The 23,579-nt window shown below is 44.3% G+C and overlaps 1 long non-coding RNA gene across 1 annotated transcript; it reads right to left on the bottom strand.

Moving 5' to 3' along the window:
- Nucleotides 1-17,447: 17,447 nt before the first annotated feature.
- Nucleotides 17,448-18,259, bottom strand: LOC130090173 (uncharacterized). The gene is made up of 3 exons (XR_008807692.1): nucleotides 18,151-18,259; nucleotides 17,999-18,054; nucleotides 17,448-17,582 (listed from the first exon to the last, which is right to left on the bottom strand). It is a non-coding gene; the product is annotated as an uncharacterized LOC130090173 (long non-coding RNA).
- Between the last annotated feature and the right edge of the window lie 5,320 nt (nucleotides 18,260-23,579).

Raw genomic sequence — 23,579 nt, forward strand, 5'->3', positions numbered from 1 at the left:
ATCGTCCCAATATAATAACGGTAGCCTATGTTATCATGCTATGAAAATTAAATATTTGATTTGATGTGTTCAACAAGCCTTCTGAAATTATATTACATTATAAAATATAGTTATCTTTAATATCATGAAAATGAGCCTACATTTTATGATTGATTTGTTCGCAAAATATACCGCGCTAGAGTGTATTTTTGAAAATCGCAGTGCAGTGATTATTTCTGCTTAGCCCCTGATTGGCCTCTTCAGGTTGAGTGTAGTACAAACAATTTTAACAGGATAGGCTATGCTCTACCAAATGGTTAAGAGGTTTTTGGTTCATGTCTGTTATTTTGATAGGCTATTGTTCACACTGTCAGTCCAAATCCCAGATTTATTAGGGATTAGTTTCACAAGGGTAGATGGAGTAATGTAATTTTAACACAGGACTTTTGTAACATTAATGGCCAATTCACACGGGATAAGAAATCTCAGTAAAACTAGCAGAAGTGGGAGCGGTAACTCGATTTATGCACCTCCCTGTTTATTTATGCACCGCTGCTTTACCGTCTCCACCGGTTTTAAAACATGTCTCCGTTATATTGTCTTCTGCTCGTCCGGCACTTTGCAAGAACACACATGAGAAAGTCACATAAACCACCCGAAATCTGATGAGAGTGGTCAGACTGAAACGGATTTCCAGAATTTTTTTTGCAGTTCACACTATCTAAATCTGATCGGATTTCAATCGGATATGCACAAAAATCAGATTTGGACTTACAGTCTGAACATAGCCTTAAGCCGAGTTCAGACTGCACGATTTTCAAAGTAGTCGGGTCACTGTTCTTTTCACACTGCATGACTATCTGGGGTAACATTCTGTTGCTGCTGTGTTCACACTGAACGATGGCCCGGCGACAGGAGGTTTCACACTGCATGACTTTACAAAAGAAAGTATCGCAGACAACTTCTGCCTGGTCCGCAAACTATGTTTCACAACCAAACACACGCGAGAAGTGATAAGGAAATAACGCAAGATCACACGTGCGTGAGACCGGAGTTCTCGCGCGAGACTCAAATTGTTATTAAAAATGATAGACTGCAAGAAGCTTGCGATCCCAATTGTCTGTGCGCTGATTTGCAGTGAAAAGGAGAAAAGAAAAACAGATTATGCAGGAGGAAATGGTTGGGGAGACGAGAGCAAGGATTGTGTGTTCTGCAAAGAGAGTTGGGGGTAAAAAAAATAATTTTGCAATGTGCTGCTGGTCAAGCAAATGTGTAGGCTACTTTGTTTGATATATTTGTAAATATATCTATTAAAATACTGATATTCTGGTCTAACTCCTCCCCGAACATCCTGCTGTCCTGTATCTTGCTCTCTCATTGGCTGTCGGTCATCGCCGATGTAGTTTTCAGTCAGAACACTTTTCACACGGCATTTTGAATCGCATTCATACGGCATTTTGGTCCAGATATTTAGCATGCCAAAAATCTCACAGCCGTCGGCGACTCGTCGGCGATTCTCTCAGATCGTCTTTGCTCATTCACACTGCGTGATTGTCAATCGCGTGAACGAGCACCGATTTGCCTGTGATTTTGGGCATTTGTCGGCGATTTGTTCAAAACCAGTCTGAACTCGGCTTAAGTCACGTTCCATGTCATCTTGCCATGTCTTGTGCTTCCCTAGTCTATGTTCTCTGATTGGTTCATTGTCTTGATTGTGCACAGGTGTCCCTTATCTGCTCATTAGTCTTGTGTATAGTCCTCTTGTTTCATGGTTCCTTGGTCTAGCTTTGTTCGTGCAATGGATGCCAGCTGCCGTAAAAATCCGAAGAAGAAGAAGAAGAAGAAGAAGAAGAAGAAGAAGAAGAAGAAGCAGCTTTGTTCGTGAAACCCATTGTGGTGAGTTTGTTTGTTCATGTCTAGTTCGTCAAGTCGAGTCGAGTCAAGTCTAGCTTTGCCAAGTCTTTTGTTTATTTTGTTTTTGGTTCGTGGATTGTTAACCGGTTCGGTCTCGTTTGCCGGGGGGGGGGGGGGGGGGATTCACTTTTCCCTGACCCAATACATGCCCTTCTATTGAGCGGCTCATCATTTACTGTGGGTTTGTGGATGAGGATCCCCACAATCCCACAGTACCCGCCAAGCCTGAGCCTGAACCTGTTCACGTCATGCCTGCCAAGCCTGAGTCTCTTCACGCCAGGCCTGCCAAGCCTGAACCTGTTCATTTCATGCCTGCAAAGCCAGAGACTGTTCATGTCATGCCTGCCAAGCCTGAGTTTCTTTAAGTCATGCTTGCCAAGCCTTAGCTTGTTCGTGTCATGACTTCCAAGCCTGAGCCTGTTCACGTCATGGCTGCCAAACCTAAGCCTTGTCACGTCATGGCCACCCCGCCAGAACCATTAGCCAAGACAATCAAACATGCAAACACCATCTAGGTCATGAAGTGAGTGTAATCCACTGCATTCCAGCAATCCTGTGTCACAATCATGTTATGTTTTGTCGTGTCTATCTAGTCTTAGTTTTTATTAGCTGTGTCCCAATTCAGAGGCTGCATCCTTCGAAGGACTCGAAGCCCACGAAAGTCGGACCTAGCGTTGTTAAATGGGATGGTCTAGCCTACGGAGGATTGATCTTGTCCCCTAGCCAGAACTCGATTTCACCCCTGCCCCAGCAGAGGTCTGTGCATGCCACTGTGCATACCTATGCAGTCTTCTGAGTTATTTATTCTCTTGCTCTTTGTTCTGCTCTTATTGACTGTCAGGAAAGACAGATCAAGACATAATGAGGCTGAATGCATTTGCACACTCCATCCTACCGCTAATACCAAAGCACGATGTGTGTATGATGTCTATTTTTTGTGTCCCCATTGTGAGGGCATTTGAATAGTGCTGCATTTGTGAATACATATGGATTCATTCAAGTGTTGAATTATGTACAGTATGTGCATGGAATGATTATGTGCTTATGTCAGTGAATGCTGGCATGGACAGTTCTATTACATAACCTGCACAGATCTTTACATATAGGTTCTTAGTAAAAGCCTAAAATGGGAAAAAGTGCTAAAAGTATCCACATTAATAATTTCATTGTTTATTTTAATTAGCCTAATTGTTTTTTCTATTATTATTATTTTTTATTAATTAATAATTTACCCAGATCATAGCCAACATCTATTTACAATGGATGACAGAATAGCATCCTATTCTGTCTTCAACACTTCAAAAAAATTGATTGGTTCACTTTACATTTAATTGAATTGAATTGTTTAATTTCTGAGTGAACCATCCCTTTAAAGGGGCTAGAATCCTAATGCAGCATAGATTTTACTGTCAGAACTGCTCTGTGTTGGGAGGTTACATCTTCTATTTTAGTTGGTCATCAGTTATGTGGACTGGTAGTTTATTAGTGTTAGTGGAGTATGACAGTTTTGTAAAACACCACAGTACACACCATGTCAGACTCCGTTCAAGAAGGTGAAGGTGTGCTCATAGTGCTAAATGTTTTGTGTTTTGTGCATGTTTCAGGGCACGCCCCTTGAATACAGCTGAACTTCTGTCTAGTAATGCTAAAATTTCATTTACATACTCTATCTGTCTGCCTTCCTAATTTAGTAGTCTCTCTGTAGTTGTGTTAGATCAAGGTTAGGTCCTACGGTCAAACTAACTCAATGACACCACATACACATAGACACATTCATACACTCATAGGGGACCCAGATAGCATGTAATCATTGAAACAATGTTGACTAAGTGTTGATGCGTCAACGCTAATTGCATTGAATTAACGTTACAAAGTAATGTTGCTTTAGTATCACTCTTGCACCCTCAGTTAATGTTGAAATAATGTTGGGAATTCAACCAAAAATCAACGGTAATAGTATTGATTCAACATTACAAAGTGATATTTTATCAACATCACTTTTGCACCCTCAGTTAATGTTGAAACTATGTTGAACAAAAAATCAATGGTAATGCTATTGAATCAACGTTACACTATTATTGATTATACATCACTGCTGTTGAATCAATATTGAAATTAACAAAAATACTCAACGGTAATATTGTTGAATCAACGTTACACTATGATGTTGAATCTACATCACTGCTGTTGAATCAGCTCTGAAATTAACAAAAATAATCAATGGTAATATTGTTGAATCAACGTTACACTATGATTGATTCTATATCACTGATGCTGAATCAATATTGAAATTAACAAAACTAATCAATGGTAATATTGTTGAATCAACGTTACACTATGATTGATTCTATGATGCTGAATCAATATTGAAATTAACAAAACTAATCAATGGTAATATTGTTGAATCAACGTTACACTATGATTGATTCTATATCACTGATGCTGAATCAATATTGAAATTAACAAAACTAATCAATGGTAATATTGTTGAATCAACGTTACACTATGATGTTGAATCTACATCACTGCTGTTGAATTAACTCTGAAATTAACAAAAAATAATCTTTGTAATATGGTTTGATCAATGTTACAATGTGATGTTGATTCTAAATACATTTTGTTGAAAGACTGAAAAGGAATGTCAAACAATGTTGCCATCTGATGTACCAATTAATGTTGAAACAACATTAATATTTCAATCACACTTCAATGGTGTGTCAACAAATTCCTGACCATTTCAAAATTTGTCGAAAACCTTTTCAAATATAAATGACACCTTTCCAGCAGTCAATTTATTTTATTCAATCAATCAATGACAACAAATATATTAAAATATCATATTTTTTTTTAAGAAAGGGGGAGAAATAGGACAAAAGCATTTCAACCTTTAAAAATAAAATTGGCTTCAGAAGTCTGATGTCATCATAACTACAGGTCCAGCGGTTCAGGTTTTTAAAAATCTGTCTTGCATCATCAGATTCTGCCTCTTTTCCTTTGAGTTCTCTGGAATCTGAAAAAGAAAGCATGATGTTACTCAAGAACGAATCAATTCAGTTGTCATACATACAGTCACATTCAATAATGTTAATATACTAAACACAATATGATTCACTTTTTTTTTTAAAGTCACTGAAAACAAAATATTCTAACCACGATTATAGTATCGTAAAATTCTGTTTATTTATTTCTATGCTTTAAAGGGGCATTATGCAGAAATCCCGTTTTTGTCAAACAGCGACCCCTAGAGTTACTGTGGAGTACTTAAATTTAACGTTACTGTCGTAAATACCACTCACAGTATACAATAGTACATTGTGTTTAATTTGTCGTTCAATGAGATATAATATATGTTGTTAGTGGTGAGAATTTTCACGTGATTAAATACATAGATCCGACAATTTTAATGGTCCAGAGGCAGAACTTTTGCCAAGTGTGTCAGAGGTTCTGGGTTCTAATCGGTACTAGTAGTATAGTTTATTTTCCTCATCAAAACCGATTGTTTATTAGTGGTTGTATTTCAAGCAGGGATATGTTTCTCTTACGAGAGGTTCTCTCGTATTGCGTAAGCTAGCTTACGCTGCGGGAAAGATTCATCTTTGCTGAGATATTGAAGCCAAAAAATTATTTCATAATTTTGTATCCATACACAACGCAGTTCCTCTGCGGCAGACCTAGAGCGGGCTAGCTAGCAGCTCATTGGTTCGCTCAGAGAGAACTGCTTAAGCCTATGGGAGAGCGGGGCTGAACCCGCTTCCAATGAGAGGCGCCCGCGCGCTCATTGCGTCATGACCCGCCAGAATGGGCGTGGCCATGGTGTATATAAGGAGCTCTCCCAGGCTTATATGTTGATTCATTTCATCTTCAGCAAGCTGCACGCTTCTGCTGTTCCTGAGAAAAGCCATCGCCGTCGAAGAAGGCATCCTCTAGCGAGCTCAAGGACCCTGAAGAAGCCGGCCGTCTTCGCCACCTTCAGCCGCCCTGCAAGCTAGGCCATCCGACGATTTGTATCCTTTTCTCTATATCTAAAAGAGCCGAGCGTCTTTTTAAAGATGTCTCGTTTTTCCTGCGGCTCTTGCCGCGCTCGTCTCGAGGACGGAGACCGCCATGTCATCTGCGCTCTCTGCTTGGGACTCGAGCATGCAGAACTCGCCCTCGCTGATGGAGGATGCGACTTCTGTGAAAGCCTGCCGTTATCGTCCCTGCGGGCACGACTTCTGGCAGTGAAAACCGCTCCCGCGCCGCCTATTCTCTCGCCGCGTAAAAAGAAACGCCGCTCTCAAAGGCCGCCGGAGCCCCCAGCGGAAACATGCGGGCCGCCGCCGCCGCCTCCCGCTTCCCGCTCTCCCTCCCCGCCCCTGCCGGACATTCAGTTGCCGCCGAGTGGCCGCTCTGTTGTTTCCGATGACGCCGCGGAGGAGAAGGACTCCTGTTCACTGCTCGCTTCTGACAGTGAAGACTGGTCATCTCTCGGATCCGCGAGAGAGTCGACGGGGACCCGCGCCGGGATAGAAGAGGAGCTGATGCGCCTCCTCTCACAGGCCGTCGAACGCCTCGGTCTCGAGTGGTCTCCTCCACCCGAGCAGGCCCCGAACCGAATGGACGGTAGCTTTTTTCATCGGCGCTCGACCCCCGCGTGCACCCGGGCCGCTCCATTCCTGCCTGAACTTCACGCAGAGCTGACAAAATCCTGGAATGCACCGCTCTCGGCTAGAAATCGCTCCGATATATCCGCCTCGCTGCGCTCGGTGGACGGAGCCGCCGAGAAAGGCTATGCAGCCATGCCGCCCGTCGAGGACTTGGTCGCCACGCACCTCTGCCCGCCCTCCGCTAGATGGCGTTCTTCACCCACGCTTCCTTCGAAAGCTTGCAGAGCGACCTCGAGCTTTCATGCTCGCGCTTACGCCGCCGCCGGTCAGGCCGCCGCTGCGCTTCACTCTATGTCTGTCCTCCAAGTGTTACAGAGCGATATTCTCCGTGAATGGGCCGAAGGCGGTAGAAAAACCCCCCCCGCCGTCACGGATTTGAGAAGTGCTACGGATCTCGCCCTTCGCGCCACTAAAGCCGCCGCACAAGCTCTGGGGAAATGCATGGCCAGCCTTTGTGTTGCTGAGAGACACTTATGGCTCACGCTCGCCGACATGGGAGATTCTGAGCGCGCCGCGTTTCTCAACGCGCCCCTCTCCCCGACGGGCCTGTTTGGATCTGCCGTCACGGGAATCGTCGATCGCTTTTCTGAAGTACAGAAAGCTACTCAGGCGATGAACTTGTTTCTACCCCGCCGCGCTAGCTCTTCAGCGGGCCGCTCTCACGAGCCCTCCGCCAGAGCCCCATCACAGCGCCCCCCTCCGCAGACTCAAACAGCTCAGCGCAGTCAGAGCGGCCGCCCTCGCCCTCGCTCTCGCTCTGACAGCCGCCGCAGACCGCCGCCCCCCCGTGGCCCGCGACCTAAGATCACGCTGAAGCCTGATCATCAGAAGTCTGCCTAACAATGTCAAGAAAACGACGGTGCTCTCCCGCTGCGGCCGGACCGCCGTCAAAGCTTCGCCCTCTGCCAGTCCCCGTTATTTCGCCGACTGCTGTAGTGTTGACCGCCACAAACAAGCCGGTGTCCCAGCCCGCTTGCGAGCGACAAAAAGCCGTTTTTACGGCTACCCAGAGAAATCTCAAAAAGAGAAATTTTGCCAGTTGTGTAGAAAATGTGCCCACAATCATGTGTTCACCCATACACACAAGCATAACATATCCCGTGTCTCTATCAGAGCCCCATCACATGAAACGGGCACAGCCCGCTCTAATATCAGAGAACATAAACACGCCCACGAGCTCGTGCACGTGTCCCCTCTCTGCTCGCTCTGTGTCACGGCCCATAGACTCCTCTCTGAGTGCAAATCCCGTTGCCACACACATTCAAAGCGCGCCCACACACTGTGTCCAGCCCGCTATGTGCAGCAATCAGGGCAATACAGCCATTCGGCCACTAGCCGCATGCTCCAAAGCGTGGGAAGCCATTCCAGGCATTTCCCCGTGGGTGTTAAGCATTATAAAGAACGGCTACCTGCTACAGTTTCGCCGCCGCCCGCCTCGTGCGCGCGCGCAGCTCGAATCTTCTGTCAGCCTGCTGGCCGCCGGCACGCTCCGCTCAGAAATTGCGACGCTGTTGCAAAAGGGCGCGATAGAGAGAGTCCCGCCATCTATGACCGAGTCGGGGTTTTACGGCCGTTATTTTCTGGTTCCCAAGAAAGACGGCGGCCTCAGACCGATCTTAGATCTCAGGTCTTTGAACAAAGCGCTCATGAAGAGACCGTTCAAGATGCTCACTACCAGGAAACTCCTCGCGCAGGTGCGCCAGGGGGACTGGTTCATATCTCTAGACCTGAAAGACGCCTATTTTCAGATCCAGATAAATCCCCGTCACAGGCCATTCTTACGTCTCGCCTTCGAGGGTCTTGTTTATCAATACGCCGTTCTCCCGTTCGGCTTATCTCTGGCGCCCCGTACATTCACGAAGTGCATGGATACGGCGCTCGCCCCCCTGCGAAGCCAGGGGCTGCGCATTCTGAATTATCTGGACGACTGGCTGATTTTGGCCCAATCACAGACGGAGCTTCTGTCGCACCGCGCAGTTCTCCTCGACCATTTGGAAACGCTGGGCCTCTCTGTCAACTGGACAAAGAGCTCCCTTCATCCCAGTCAATCGATTTCCTTCCTAGGAATAGATTTGGACTCGGTCACGATGACGGCTCGCCTGTCTACACAGCGCGCGCGCAGTGTTCAGCGTCTAGCCGCCTCGTTCCAGATGGGCACCCGCAGGCCTCTGAAAACTTTTCAGAGGATGCTGGGTTACATGGCCTCAGCCTCCGCTGTACTTCAGTTGGGCCTTCTGCACATGCGCCCGCTTCAGTTCTGGTTGAACAGCCGTGTACCCCACCGCGCGTGGAACACGGGCCGCCAGCTGATCAGGGTTACGCAAACGTGTCTCACGGCGCTGCAGCCATGGACAGTAGCAGAATGGTTTCGTCTAGGCGTCACGATGGGGACCTTTTCCTGCCGAAAAGTCATCTCGACAGATGCATCCAACACGGGTTGGGGTGCAGTCTGCGAGGGCTCACCGGCCTTCGGCCACTGGTCGATTCAGGAAAGCCCATTACACATAAACTGTCTGGAAATGCTGGCGGTCGAGAACGCGCTCTCGCACTTTCTCCCGCGCATCCAGGGACACCACGTCCTGATCCGTTCGGACAATATGGCCGTGGTCTCCTATCTCAACCGTCAGGGCGGTGTCAGATCCAGAAATCTCTGTCTACTGACGCACCGCATTCTAGTTTGGTCTCAGAGCCGCCTGCTCTCGCTCAGAGCGACGCACGTGCCGGGCCATCTGAACGACGGTCCAGACATACTGTCCAGGAACCTCATCTCCACAGGAGAATGGTCCCTGAACTCACAGACGGTCCAGTTACTGTGGCGACTATTCGGCAGAGCAGAAGTAGACCTCTTCGCGTCAGAAGAGAACGCTCACTGCCCAATATATTTCTCGAAGAGCGAGGACGCGCTAGCCCAGGAATGGCCTCGCCGCCCGCTCTATGCATTCCCTCCGATCGCTCTGTTACCACAGGTAATTCAGAGGATCAGGGACACACGCCACTCGGTGCTCCTCATAGCCCCGCGTTGGGAGAGTCAGAATTGGGTTCCGGAGCTCACGCAGCTGTCACAGACAGCCCCGTGGCCCATCCCAGTCAGAGCAGATCTCCTCTCTCAAGCTCGCGGCACGATCTGGCACCCCCATCCACAGCGCTGGGCGCTACATGCATGGGTGATCAACGACTATTCGTTGATTTGCCAGAGGGAGTAAGAAACACTATCATACAGGCTAGAGCACCTTCCACGAGAAGGCTCTATGCGTCTAAATGGTCTGTGTTCTCAAAATGGTGCACCGACAAACAGCTGGACCCACGGTCGTGCGAGGTGCCGTCTTTGCTTGTTTTCCTTCAAGAGATGCTGGACAAGGGCAGGTCCCCCTCCACTCTCAAGGTTTATGTGGCAGCCGTCGCGGCGTTCGCGGAACCCCGACGCGCTCAGTCATTGGGCAAAGACGAGTTAGTCATCCGCTTCCTCAGGGGAGCTAAGAGGATGAACCCTCCGCGGCCCCCGTCGGTTCCGGTTTGGGATCTTTCTATAGTCCTTGAAGCTATGAAAGCACCCCCGTTCGAACCGCTCGAGTCTGTGGATCTGAAATACCTCTCGCTCAAAACCGTTTTCCTGACGGCTCTGTCCTCAGTTAAACGCGTTGGGGATCTTCACGCGCTCTCATCCAGCGCCGCGTGTCTTGAGTTTGGACCGAATGATTCGATTGTCATTCTCAAACCTAGGCATGGCTATGTCCCGAAGGCGATTGGTACCCCGTTCAGGGCTCAGATTATCTCCCTATCGGCTCTGCCTTCATCCGATAGTGAGCGCGATGCCAATCTCCTTTGTCCGGTGCGGGCTCTGAGATTGTACACTACGCGCGCTGCCGCGTTCAGACGCGCTGAGCAGCTTTTCGTGTCGTTTGGGGGGCGCACCAAGGGTCTGGCCGCCTCAAAACAGACACTGTCTAGATGGATAGTGGACGCTATCGCCTCTGCTTACGCATCTAAATGCCTGCCCTGCCCTCTGGGCATCAGGGCGCACTCCACTAGAGGCATGGCCTCATCGTGGGCATGGTCCTGTGGAATTTCCGTTCATGACATTTGTGTGGCCGCGGGATGGGCCTCCCCGTCCACTTTTGTCAGGTTTTATAACTTGGAAGTTCCCGCCTTGCAGGCAAAATTACTAGCTGTCTGACGAACAGCTCTCTAAGAAGCTGCATTTCTGGAGGTCCCTCACAACCGGTTCGCCCCTTGTGCTCTCCTGTAATGCTTATACACTTCATGTGCCCGCTCTGCTGGCCCCATACATGCTTATGTGTACACTTCATGAGCCCGCTCTGCGGCCTCTTTGTACATTCACTCCACGTTAAAAAATTCCCCCGGTATATCCCTGGGTTTTTTCATGAGTGGATTTGTAGCGCGCACGGCGTTGGCCAGGTGTTCCCGCAGCGTAAGCTAGCTTACGCAATACGAGAGAACCTCTCGTAAGAGAACGAATCGGTTACCTAACGTAACCTCGGTTCTCTCTAGAAGAGGGAACGAGTATTGCGTTCCCGGCCGTGCTTGCGCTACTAGCGTTTCGCTTCACGCTGAAATAAATCAACATATAAGCCTGGGAGAGCTCCTTATATACACCATGGCCACGCCCATTCTGGCGGGTCATGACGCAATGAGCGCGCGGGCGCCTCTCATTGGAAGCGGGTTCAGCCCCGCTCTCCCATAGGCTTAAGCAGTTCTCTCTGAGCGAACCAATGAGCTGCTAGCTAGCCCGCTCTAGGTCTGCCGCAGAGGAACTGCGTTGTGTATGGATACAAAATTATGAAATAATTTTTTGGCTTCAATATCTCAGCAAAGATGAATCTTTCCCGCAGCGTAAGCTAGCTTACGCAATACTCGTTCCCTCTTCTAGAGAGAACCGAGGTTACGTTAGGTAACCGATTCGTTTTTGTGCATTAGATTTTGTGATTTCACCATAACAAATATAGAGAGTCTCTCAGTCCCCGCAACGGATTCAGGCGCGCGTCACAACAGAACACTGTAACTTATCTGCACCACTGATCGCAGAGGCAACGAGCACTTTGGTCACTTGATTTAAAAAATAACACATTTCAGATTAGGGCTGGGCGATATGGCTGAAAACTGTATCACGATATCAGTGTTTCATATCGGTCGATATCGATAATTATTGATTTTTTTATGACCCATTTAAAATAAGGACCAGGAGAAAAAATATATTACATTTAAACATTTTTATTTTAAACTTACCCTTCCTCTGATTACAATCCCAAGACAGAAATGTCAACACAACCATGGAAAACTCAAATAATTAGAATGTAAACATAAGTCTAAATTCACAATCAGACCTGCAAACTCCTCAGAGTAAAAAAGGTGACAGTGGCGCGGCGGGACGGGGGTGGTGGGGGGTTGTGATCGTACGTGCCCCCTGCTTGATTTCTTTTTTGAGACATCACGGTTCGGTACGATTTCGGTACAATGGAGTAAAAAGCAAAACAGAAATATATTAGGCATTTTTATAAATGTCTTAAGCCTTGTATTTTTTAAATAAGTTTTATTAATAAAGGCATAGAACCAGTTTATTTATAGTGCACTGATAATAGTTTTATATAATTGGTTTATTAATTAAACTAATAAAAAGATAGATATGAGATATGTTTGGTAATTGTACCTGAATGAATTTAATTTGCTATATTTCAGATCAATATATTTGTTTTCCTTAATTTTAATTAACCCTAACTTTATTCTCATCAGAATTATAAATAATTGATTTCCGTATAAAATAATCTACCAACATATTTCACTTTCTTTTTTAATCAATGTGTAACTTAAAAATAAACAGATTAGTGCTCTGTTTTGAGGACAAGAAATGAAAACCAATGCGATATGATGAATGTCCAAAAGATGGAACACACAGACTGTTTTAAAAAGGGTTGGATAAATATGTTTTGCTTTTAAAACGGTGTGTGACAGTTGTAGGTTACAGTTTGACAAGAAATACAGTGTGACAAAAGCACAATGTTGTGTTTTATTGCGAGTATAGGCCTACACAAATATAAGTAAACACTTTGCAGACTGAATGATGTCCTGTATTAACAAAATGACGGAGTATGTTTTTATGTCTCCACTGTTCGATCGCGCCCGCGTGTCTCTCTCTCTCTCTCGCGCGCGCGGAGTCGGACACACACACACACACACACACACTCCAGCATTGAAATCTTGACATCGCAGCCTGTTCATTATGCTGTGTTCACATCAAACGCGAATAGAGCGAATTATCCAATAATGTTTCGCAACTCTAGCCTGCATGGCATGCAGATGAAGGGCACTCATTTTCTGCTTATCAATCGCCGGTTACTGAAGAGGAACCCAGCAGCACGAGACAACGATATGGCGCAACAAAACTGACACGTTACATGATTGCCTGAGCGTGTCACTCCCTACGTTGCTAGGTTACCAGAGAGCGCGTGCCTTTGATAATACAACCAAACTTGCTTCGCAACCTGTGGTTTCTTCCGACGAAGAAAAAAAATATCGAACGTTTTATCGAACACATTTTTTATTGATATCGATCACGTGTCTATCGCGATACATATCGTTATCGTTTTATCGCCCAGCCCTATTTCAGATCGCCTCTTATTTAACAAACGAACGAAATGAATGCTCTACTAGAGTTACCTGGAGATGTTTTATTTGTTTGTAATGGTACATCCGTGCCGCGAGAAGTTTCAATGGGGACATAACACACCTGCAAATTATGCCTATGCTCGTGCCCGACTCCTCGCTCGGTCAGTCTGCCGTTTCCTCTTTCTCTGTTCCTCCGACAATGCTTTCCTAGCTTTCTGCATCTTATATGCCGGCTCAGCCATGACGATAGTGTGACAAACTCCATCCATCTATACCTTGTTCCTGTGTGTATGTGTGAGTTGCCGTAAAGGAATATGTTACATCGCGAGAGCTGATATCACGCGATACTTCCTGACGCGGCCCGCCGCACCGAAGTTGCAAGTGAGATTTTTGCGCTCACAGGCACCAGGGGGGGGTCGAGACGCCCACCATTCAACCCGAAAGAAGTTATATAACCATTTCAATAACTCTGAAGCTGTTCAGTTAAGCTAAAAAAGCTGCATAGTGTCCCTTTAATATCAAAAGAAAACACTAGCAGGGGTGTCGGATTTTATCTCCAGTCCTAATTAAACACACCTGAGGCAGTTAATCAAGGTCATCAGATCAATGACCCAGCAAACATGCTTCTTTGGGGCCCGAATGGGGCCCTTGCGGGCAGCCCACTGTGGGCCCATATACCGGCGTGAAATGCGGGGCACGTGTGGGACCCACACTTTGGGACCCAGGTGGGGCCCCAGTGGGACAGCCCAAAAGTGTGGGCTGACTGTGGGCAGGCCCACAGTAAGTAGAGTGGGCCCCATTGGGGCCAGTTGTGGGCCCACAGCAAACCCTTATAGGGGCCCATGTGGGGCCATTGCGGGCAGCCCACTGTGGGCCCAGATACCGGCGTGAAATGCGGGGCACGTGTGGGCCCCACACTTTGGGACCCAGGTGGGGCCCCAGTGGGACAGCCCAAAAGTGTGGGCTGACTGTGGGCAGGCCCACAGTAAGTAGAGTGGGCCCCCATTGGGGCCAGTTGTGGGCCCACAGCAAACCCTTATAGGGGCCCATGTGGGGCCATTGCGGGCAGCCCACTGTGGGCCCAGATACCGGCGTGAAATGCGGGGCACGTGTGGGCCCCACACTTTGGGACCCAGGTGGGGCCCCAGTGGGACAGCCCAAAGTGTGGGCTGACTTTGGGCTGGCCCACACAAATTAGAGCAGGCCCTCATGTGGGCTGGATGTGGGCACACTGTGGGTGCAGGTGCAAAGTTTAAGCACACAGAGTGTACACGTGTACACCCATATTACTATATGCAGTACAATTGCACTTGTTAGCAGCAATAAATCGAGGGTCATGTTTTTTTCCCCAAATAATTTATTTATATTAAATAATAATTATAATTAATAATAATACAGTTTAAAACAGCAATAACCACAAAAACAGAAACACAGAACACTTAAAACACGTCAAAGTAAATTAAAAAGCAATCCCCTCAGGGGCACCAGTAGGTATTTCTGCAGTTCTGGCCCTTCCTTGCCTTCCCCCATCTCCGTCCCTGGCATCACGGAGCCATGTCTTTATAGAGGCTTCCACCTCACATGCAGTGGCTTGACTGCTTTTTGTCACAGCATCTAAGTGAGAAAGGATCAATTGAAATACAAATGTTAAAAACAAGAATAAGGGTTGTACTGTTGTTCTAGGTGATATTTATAAATGCTCAACTGAGAGAATGACTGACTACTAGGTCAATAGCCGCGTTTCCACTGCCGGGCTAGGGCCGGGCCAGGGCTAACAGCGAGCCGAGCCGAGCCAGTGGCCTCGGGCCTCAAGCACCGGACTTGCGTTTCCACTGCCGGGCCAGTAGCCCCGCAGCGCTGCCCTAAACCCCGCCCCCGCTACCCAACCCATTTCAGCGGGTATTATGAATTTATTTATTTTTTAAGTTAGGAAGATAGCATGTATATTAAAGGGATACTCTACTGGTTTTTCATATTAAACTATGTTATTCCCTTAACTAAGACGAGTTGATACATACCTCTCTCGTCTCAGTGCGTGCACTACATCGCTGTCTTGCGGCGAAACTTTGTTAGATCTTATCTCAGCCCTGTTCATTCAATACGTGCCAAGAAGAGAAGCGACCAAACACCTTCACGTTTTCCCTATTTAAATACAGTTACTAGAGTAGTGTAACTCGACTAAGAACGGTGACACAAAATAAAACGTTGCGCTTTTCTAAGCGTGTACAATGGATGACTATATTGTATGGCAGAATACCATAGCAAGTGCTTGGGAGCACTTCGACTCGGCGCAGTAATATCATCACTCGTGAAAAGTCCGCTCCCGTTTAAATGAGAGGGAGGAGGAGAGGGAGGAGGAGAGGACTTTTCACGGAATAACATAGTTTAATATGAAAAACCAGTAGAGTATCCCTTTAACTCACCGGCCGTGGCTGCAGCCTGCAATAGTGTCCAGATTGTCTCGCGAGTCGCCACTAACAGAGGGACGGTGACCCAGCACACCGTCCATCAAGTCGAACCATGGATTTTGGAAAGTTCCTTCTCTGAGCTCCGCTTTGTCCATTGTGCGTTTGAATCGCCTTGTACAATACTGCGCCCGCAACTTTTTTTTTCTAAACTTGAAGCGTTGCTCGCTGAATGCTTAGCTTAGAAAGTTCAGCATCGATGTATTTTATAACGTCTTCGTTTCTTCACACGCCGTCAAATTGACGTTGTACCCTTTCTTCTGCCCAAATGCTCAGAAGAGCATTGGTATCTTCGACAGACCAGTACAGGCGATTCACCTTTTCGAGCAGCGATTATTTTGCGCGATATAAAAAAGTGAAATGTGCATCTTGCTTCAGATCATAACGTTCCATAACACCGACAAACTCCGCCTTTTACCTTGACCACGCCTCTAGCCCGAGCTGGCCCGCTTTGGCCCAAGGTATTCGACGGGCCAGAAATCCTGGCCGTTGGACCCGAGTAAGCCCCGATCAAGCCCCGGAAGTGACAGTGGAAACGCGACTGGCTCTAGCACGCACTAGCACGGCTCGGCCCTGGCCCGGCAGTGGAAAGGCGGCTAATGAGAGAGCTGCGGCTTATAATAACGTTCAGTTGTAAGTCATTTATAATTGGTTAGTTAATGATGAACTAAGGGTTTACAAAACATTTATAAATGATTAGCAAGTGATATACTAACATTTTATGAATGTTTTGTAAATTGTTACAAGTCATTTACAAGTGATTAGTAAATGATTAAGTCAATTTTTTATGAAACATGATTATGCGTTTCATAAATGTTTAATAAGTGATATGTTAATTGTTGTATGTATCATGTTTTGTAGATTCAGTTATAAGTAATTTACAATTGCTTAGTTAATGATTAACTAATCATTTACAAAACATGAACATGCGTTTCATTAATGTTTAATAAAGGTTTTTATTTTCTCCCTACTCTTACAAAATTACAAACAACCAGCCTGAAAAACATGTTGTATGAAGACTGTTTAAAACACCCCTCCTAATCCTCACAGAATTTGCAAAACAAAGTGTCTATAATAAATAGTGTGTGTAATTTCTTCAGTACCGTCAGCAGAACTGATAACGTCTGGGCTTATGCGGTCTTCCTTAATTTGGCCCCAGGGCCCGTTTAATGTTTAATACCGGGTTTTGGTACCTATCCCTACGTATGGGTGAGTTCATATGGATGAACGCCTGTTGTGTTCTGTCTCTTGGTTTGTGATAGTGGCAGCTATTGGGAAACTCACCTTCGTCATGTACTGAGTGTGGATGGCATCAAGATCTGGCCCTGAAGAATCACAGGGTCAAATGATTATATCTCATCTGGTAACAAGAGCATAGCCATAACTTTAAAAACTCTAATGATATCTTTACCCCCTGATATTGCATTGTGGACATAAATTCAAACATTTTAAAGGCTAAGAGTATGAGCCATGAGTAAACTGGCCAGATATCTGTGAAAAATAACTATGCCTAAAGTTGTCGACTCCCTGAATTCAGCATTTAAAAGTAAAAAGAATTTCAGTATTTATTAATAAAAAAATATATATATCTTTGAGTTGGACAGTATGGTGTCTGTCTCATTGGCCAACATAGTTAAAAAACACACCTAGAGAAAAAAAATATATATATACACCAATGACCATGATTTCCTGTTATCATAATAGTTAAATTAATTATTATAACTATGACCATTATAACATTATATTTGCCGCCTATTCAGCCTTCAGGCTTCTCAGGGACGATATCACTGAAAAAAACTGGGGTTAATGAATGTAAAGTGTGAGACTTCATTAAAAAGCATAAACCTACAGACCCCCAACGTTTGAACAGTATGTTTGAGGTTTTGCTTACTAGTCGAGTTCATAGCCGTGGAGGTTGTCTTGGACAGGGGGTGCAGCAGGCCATCAGCATGATGATCTTCTAGAAGATTGATAATAAAAGTGATTTCAGGAGGGACAGAAAAAAAAACCCTCCACAACAAAGGTTCTAGATTAGAACATAACATGCAATGTGTCACAGAGCCAACAATGTTACATAGGATTTACAATAGAACAAAGGGTTTATTACAAGGAAGCAAGCTAGAGATGAAATGCAGAAAAGATAAAGAATATATATATATATATATATATATATATATATATATATATATATATATATATATATATATATATATATAATCTTAAGGTAATATATATTGTGCAATAAATGCATATGAAATTATTATCATGTTTAAACAATAATTCTCCCTTTGTTGTGGAGGTTTTTCAGGGTTTTACCAGCAAAAAAGAGCTCAAGTGTAACGTTAACTTAACTTAGCTAGCTGCTAACGTTACCTATTCTGAAAACGGTTGAGATGCTAACGGACTTTTTCGAAGACACAAAACCATTTCTATAAAGTAAATATTCAACAGAAGCGTATCGATTATACGTAGGTGTCAGGAACGTTTGTATGTATTATTTGTGTGATTATGTTAACTAAACTTACCTGAAAGAAGCGAAAACAACAGCGAGAGACGCTAGTTTTGCTGTTTGTCAGTTGATGAGGTTTCCTCGTTTCCATGGTTTCCATCTGCTCGCGTGCGCTCCTGTCTTTGTATCAGACAGCTTTGAATGCGACTCAATGTTTACCGCCGCACGCGCATTGAAACCATAGAACAATTCAAAAGGCACGCAGCATTTAAACATCTAGAATTACAACATTTAAGATTTTAAAATATCATTAATTTTAAATCATGAATTTAAAAATCATTGTGCAGTTCTATGACCAATGTTTTTTTTTGTTTTTTTTGTTTTTACATTAAAAGAGAATATGAAAGCACTAAACACTGCTTTATATAAATGAAAGATGGTAATGAAATTACGGGCCCGTGACGTTGCAGTTTCGTTTGTGTCTGATTGGTCTCAGTCGTTACATCAGTGATATATTTATTAGTATCAACAATATATAATTGTATTATAATAAATATACATCACTGATGAATACCAAAACAAATCAGTAAACCATTTGCATTGTTTTTATTGTGACAAATAAGTTAATTTTATTTAATAAATACGGTAACACTTTATATGCAGTCCATGCTTATAATGAATTATAGCACCATTTATACTTATTTATGAGCAATATTACTATTCTATAAATATATTTATAAAGACTCATTAAGACCTACAATATATAGTTACATCTATATTATTTTTTATAATTCCTTATAAGTCACAAATTTGTTATTTTAAATGCACATGCTCATAATCCATTATGTGCAGTTTTAGTTAATTATGGACTGTTGAATGAAATAATATTTATGACATTTCACGGGATCGTTAAATAGTTTGATTAAGCATCTAATCTTAAACCTTCTAATCTTAAAACATATGACTGTTAAACAACTTAAAACAATGTACCGTTATGGTGAGTTGCCCACTGTAAACCCTCATGGGGGGCCCATAGTGAAAACAGCTAGAGTTCTCAACGGGCCTGAAAATTACAACCCGACCCGACCCGGCCCGTGGCTTTTAAAGCCCGGACCCGATGTAACCCGACACATCAACATGAATTATCTGCCCGAACCCGACCCGCGGCCCGACGCCACCCTTTTGATCGGTGAGTGATGTATGTAGAATGACTGCTGCGCTTGACGCAGAGAGAGAGAGAGAGAGCCCCGGCCGCGCGCGCGCTCACTCTCACGTCTCACATATTCCGCCCATCCAGCTGACATAAACCACATTTCAATAAACGAAAAAAACTATCCAGTGATTAAATGTTTTCTGTATTGAAACAAATCTTGTGCGATGTCCTAAACTGCCGAGATAATCACACAACGTGTCGCGCCGCCCCTGAGCAACGGTGATTTCACCTGCAGCAAGTTTACTTTTCACCAACTCCATCTTCTTCTCCGGGCTAAAGGCGTGCACGCAGCGGCGTCAGGTCTGCCCTCGCGTCGCGATGCACGTTGCACGCAGCAGCCAGACTTTCTTTACAGTGAACAGCAGCGATGAATAATAAATGTTTTTTTTTTCTTTCACTGTACAATTCAAAAGATTAAGCCCGAGGTCCGACCCGACCCGAGTCATTTGCAAATATTTTCGACCCGAACCCGGCCCGAACCCGCGGGTCCCGTCGGGTTTGTCGGGCCGACCCGACCCGTTGAGAACTCTAAAAACAGCTATGGGCCCCACATGGGCTAACTGCCTGGGGACCCGTGTGGGTTTTCTGTGGGCAAACCCACAGTGGGTTACCCACAGTAAACCCTCATGGGGGCCCCATAGTGAAAAACAGCTGTGGGCCCCGCATGGGCTAACCCACTGGGGGCCCATGTGGGTTTTCTGTGGGCAAACCCACAGTGGGTTGCCCACAGTAAACCCTCATGGGGGCCCAAATGGGCAAAACTGCTATGGGCCCCACATGGGCTAACTGCCTGGGGACCCGTGTGGGTTTTCTGTGGGCAAACCCACAGTGGGTTACCCACAGTAAACCCTCATGGGGGCCCAAATGGGCAAAACTGCTATGGGCCCCGCATGGGCTAACCCACTGGGGGCCCATGTGGGTTTTCTGTGGGCAAACCCACAGTGGGTTGCCCACAGTAAACCCTCATGGGGGCCCAAATGGGCAAAACTGCTATGGGCCCCGCATGGGCTAACCCACTAGGGGCCCTTGAGGGGTATATGTGGGCAAGCCCACTGTGGGCTTGCCCTCAGAAAGCCCAAATGGGGCCCCAAAGGGTTTGCCCTTGCCCACACTGTCCCACAGAAAACCCACACTTGCCCACAGTGGGCCCGCACTGGCATGTTTGCTGGGGAACACTTCCAGGTGCTGGAGCTAAACTCTTCATGAAGAGGAACAAACACCTCTGAGCTATAGCCATTAACTACATCTCAGTTCATTTTCTGTGAAACTACAGCATTCAAATAACACTTTTATCTTGTAGAATAAAAAATATCTTAGTTTTTTTTCAATGAAAATTTATTTAAAGAGATAGTTCAGCCCGAAATGAAAATTCTGTAATCATTTACTCACCCTCAAGTTGTTCCAAACCTGTATGAGTTTCTTTCTTCTTTTGAACACAAAATGAGATATTTTAAAGAATGTCGGTAACCAGAAAGTTGACGGTGGCCATTGATTTCCATAGTAGGAAATAATTACCATGGAAGTCAATGGCTAACATCAACTGTCTGGTTACCGACATTATTCACTCTTCTTTTGTGTGCAGCAGAAGAAAGACATTCATACAGGTTTGGAACAACTTGAGGGTAAATAAATGATGACATAATTTTAATTTCAGGCTGAACTATCTCTTTAAAGCTGCATATTCACCTTATGTAGACCCCAATCTCTTTAAATATCACAAAATAGCCATGTCAGTCAGTTTCTTAATAAACACTAGATGTTTTTTTGTTATTGTGTTTCAGTGGAAACAAGCTAAACTGAATAGAAATCAGTTATTTCTCAAATTTAATACAGATTCAGGAATATGAATGATTACCTGATTAAGCAGTGATAAGATACAGGATATCATCAAGTCCCAGGTCAGGTGATTATGCTGTCGACAACAACTCAATATATGATCAATGTCAGCATTATCAGGAGGGTGCTTTTTTAAATGTCAATCTTCATCTGCCTTCACTCCTACTAAAGGAGCAATGTGTTTACATGCAAGCACTGACCGAGACAAGACATGGGCTATGTTCATGTCTCTTGCGCCTTAAGAAATCTGTTAAATGACATAACTTTATTCAGGAAATTCCTAATAAACTTTACTAAAGCAAGATGCATTTTTTAAGAATGTAGAAAAATAGATGCTTTATTCAAACACTTTAATAACTTTTGTAATCTAATTACAGTGAGTAACAACACAAATCAAACGCAAATAAGCATGCAAAACAAAGGAACAGAGAAATAAGGTAGATGCACCATTGTTTGAAACTGTGCTAAGTCATGTATGTCAGGTGATTCAACAAACAAGACTTCTGTATAGGATGCACCTGTTTTCTCTCTAATGAGGAAGCGTTAGACTATTGAAAAGTGCACATGCAAAGACAAAATGGGCGTTTACCAATCAGTGGCCAATTTCAAACTACAATACAGGTAAATGTTTTTCAACCATTTTTCAACAGACTTGCTAAAATCATGAAGGCCCACCCCTAAACCAAGCCCACAGTGGATTACAGCAAATCGGTTAAAGCGGTTGAAAATAGCGTGGTGGTTTGTGGTTTGTCACCCATTGAAAACGCCCCACTGATCGAGAAACACCCACTAGTGTTCTGCAGAGATACGCCTGAATGATCTTGTGCTCATCAACTACAAATCACTGTTAGTTCAATGTCACTTTCTCCACCCATGTGTGTTGTTGGCTTTCATCAAAATGTCAATGCTGATCCAGCACACTTTAAACATTGAAATGTCAATCTCAACCAAAATGATGGTTTAGATCAAAACTCAACATTGTATCAATGTCACCATGCTATCTGGGGACTGCTGTCCAAAATACACAATAGACACAGAAACGCATACACATGCTGGCCCAAATACAGCAAGCCTGGAGGAGTGTTCCCTTTTTAGCATCACTTTCCACCTTCGCCCTTTTGGAAGAAGAAAAATGACAATACACTGTACATATTTACACACACACACACACACACACACACGCACACGCACACGCACACACACACACACACACACACACACACACACAAAACAGCTTAGAACTCACAGGGTGTCACAATCATCACTCAATTCTATAAGAGCAGAGAATGCCTGGTGTTATAGTCAGACTATATCAACAATACCCTAATCCACATGGCTCAAAGTCAGAGCATCAAGTGAGTTGGCTACTCAAATACTGGTTTGCTAAAACCAACACATATTCTGCCTGCTCCACTAAAGTGACCACTTTTAAAAAAATGCTTACACACTAAAAGTGGTATGTGATTGCCCAATGCCCACTTAGCGAAAGTATTAAATGATATACCTTTACCTAATCTTCCATTTACCTAATATACCTAATCTTCCATATACCTATACCTAATCTTCCATATACCATTTACTTAATCTTCAGACCAAGTCTGCAAAAGCTGTTTTACATTTTTCACATCTGTGTGTAGTTTGGCGTGTATGTGGATAATCATTGAATGGTTTGTGTGTAGTCACTATACAAAAACAACATTTTTAGAGTTAAAACAAGAGTTAAAATAGTTTTGAATTAAGTGTTTGCTTTTGCTAGAGATATGTGACGTTTTAAATCCTGTATAGAGTTTTGAGAAATGGAGCCATAGTTTCGGAAAATGTGTGGAAGCAATTTTTAAAAACTGTAACAGAAAGATTAGTTTCCATTTAAAACCAAAAGCCAAATTGTCTTTATGCAGTCAGGATTTTACTATCACTGTGACCCTTCCCCGTACCCCCCTGATCCTTCACAGCAACAAGCATTTGGGAAATTTGGTTGGATAGATTTGGGAAATTCTTTCGAATGACTGAGATTTATCAATGGAGACCCATGCTTATTTTTTTTTGCACAATAAGCATGATGGCATCTATATGACCAGGGTGAGAAAAAGGTTAAGTAATTAATTTAATGCTTGTGTGCATGTGTCATGAATGTGAAACACCACATGGAGCAAAACTGTGTCACTGCAGCCAAGCACGTGCCAAATTAAGGAGGTGTCACTACAATACAGCCAATCAACAGCTATCTCATGTTTCTCTACTATCTATAAAAGAAAATAGCTCTGTAGTTATAATTGTAAAAAATATGATAATTGTGACTTATGTATTTGCATGCATATATTTATGTATATAAATGCTATATGATTTTGTTCAATATTTTATGAGGATTTTTCATGTGTGTTTTTGCACGTGTGCTTTAATTTGCATTTGTGTGTCACGGCAGTGTTGCAGAATGTGTGTGGGTGTGGGTGTGGGTG

This window comes from Rhinichthys klamathensis, unplaced genomic scaffold (genome assembly GCF_029890125.1).
Source record: "Rhinichthys klamathensis goyatoka isolate OS25496 unplaced genomic scaffold, OSU_Roscu_1.1 h1tg000006l_1, whole genome shotgun sequence".
In the NCBI taxonomy this organism is placed as follows: domain Eukaryota; kingdom Metazoa; phylum Chordata; class Actinopteri; order Cypriniformes; family Leuciscidae; genus Rhinichthys; species Rhinichthys klamathensis.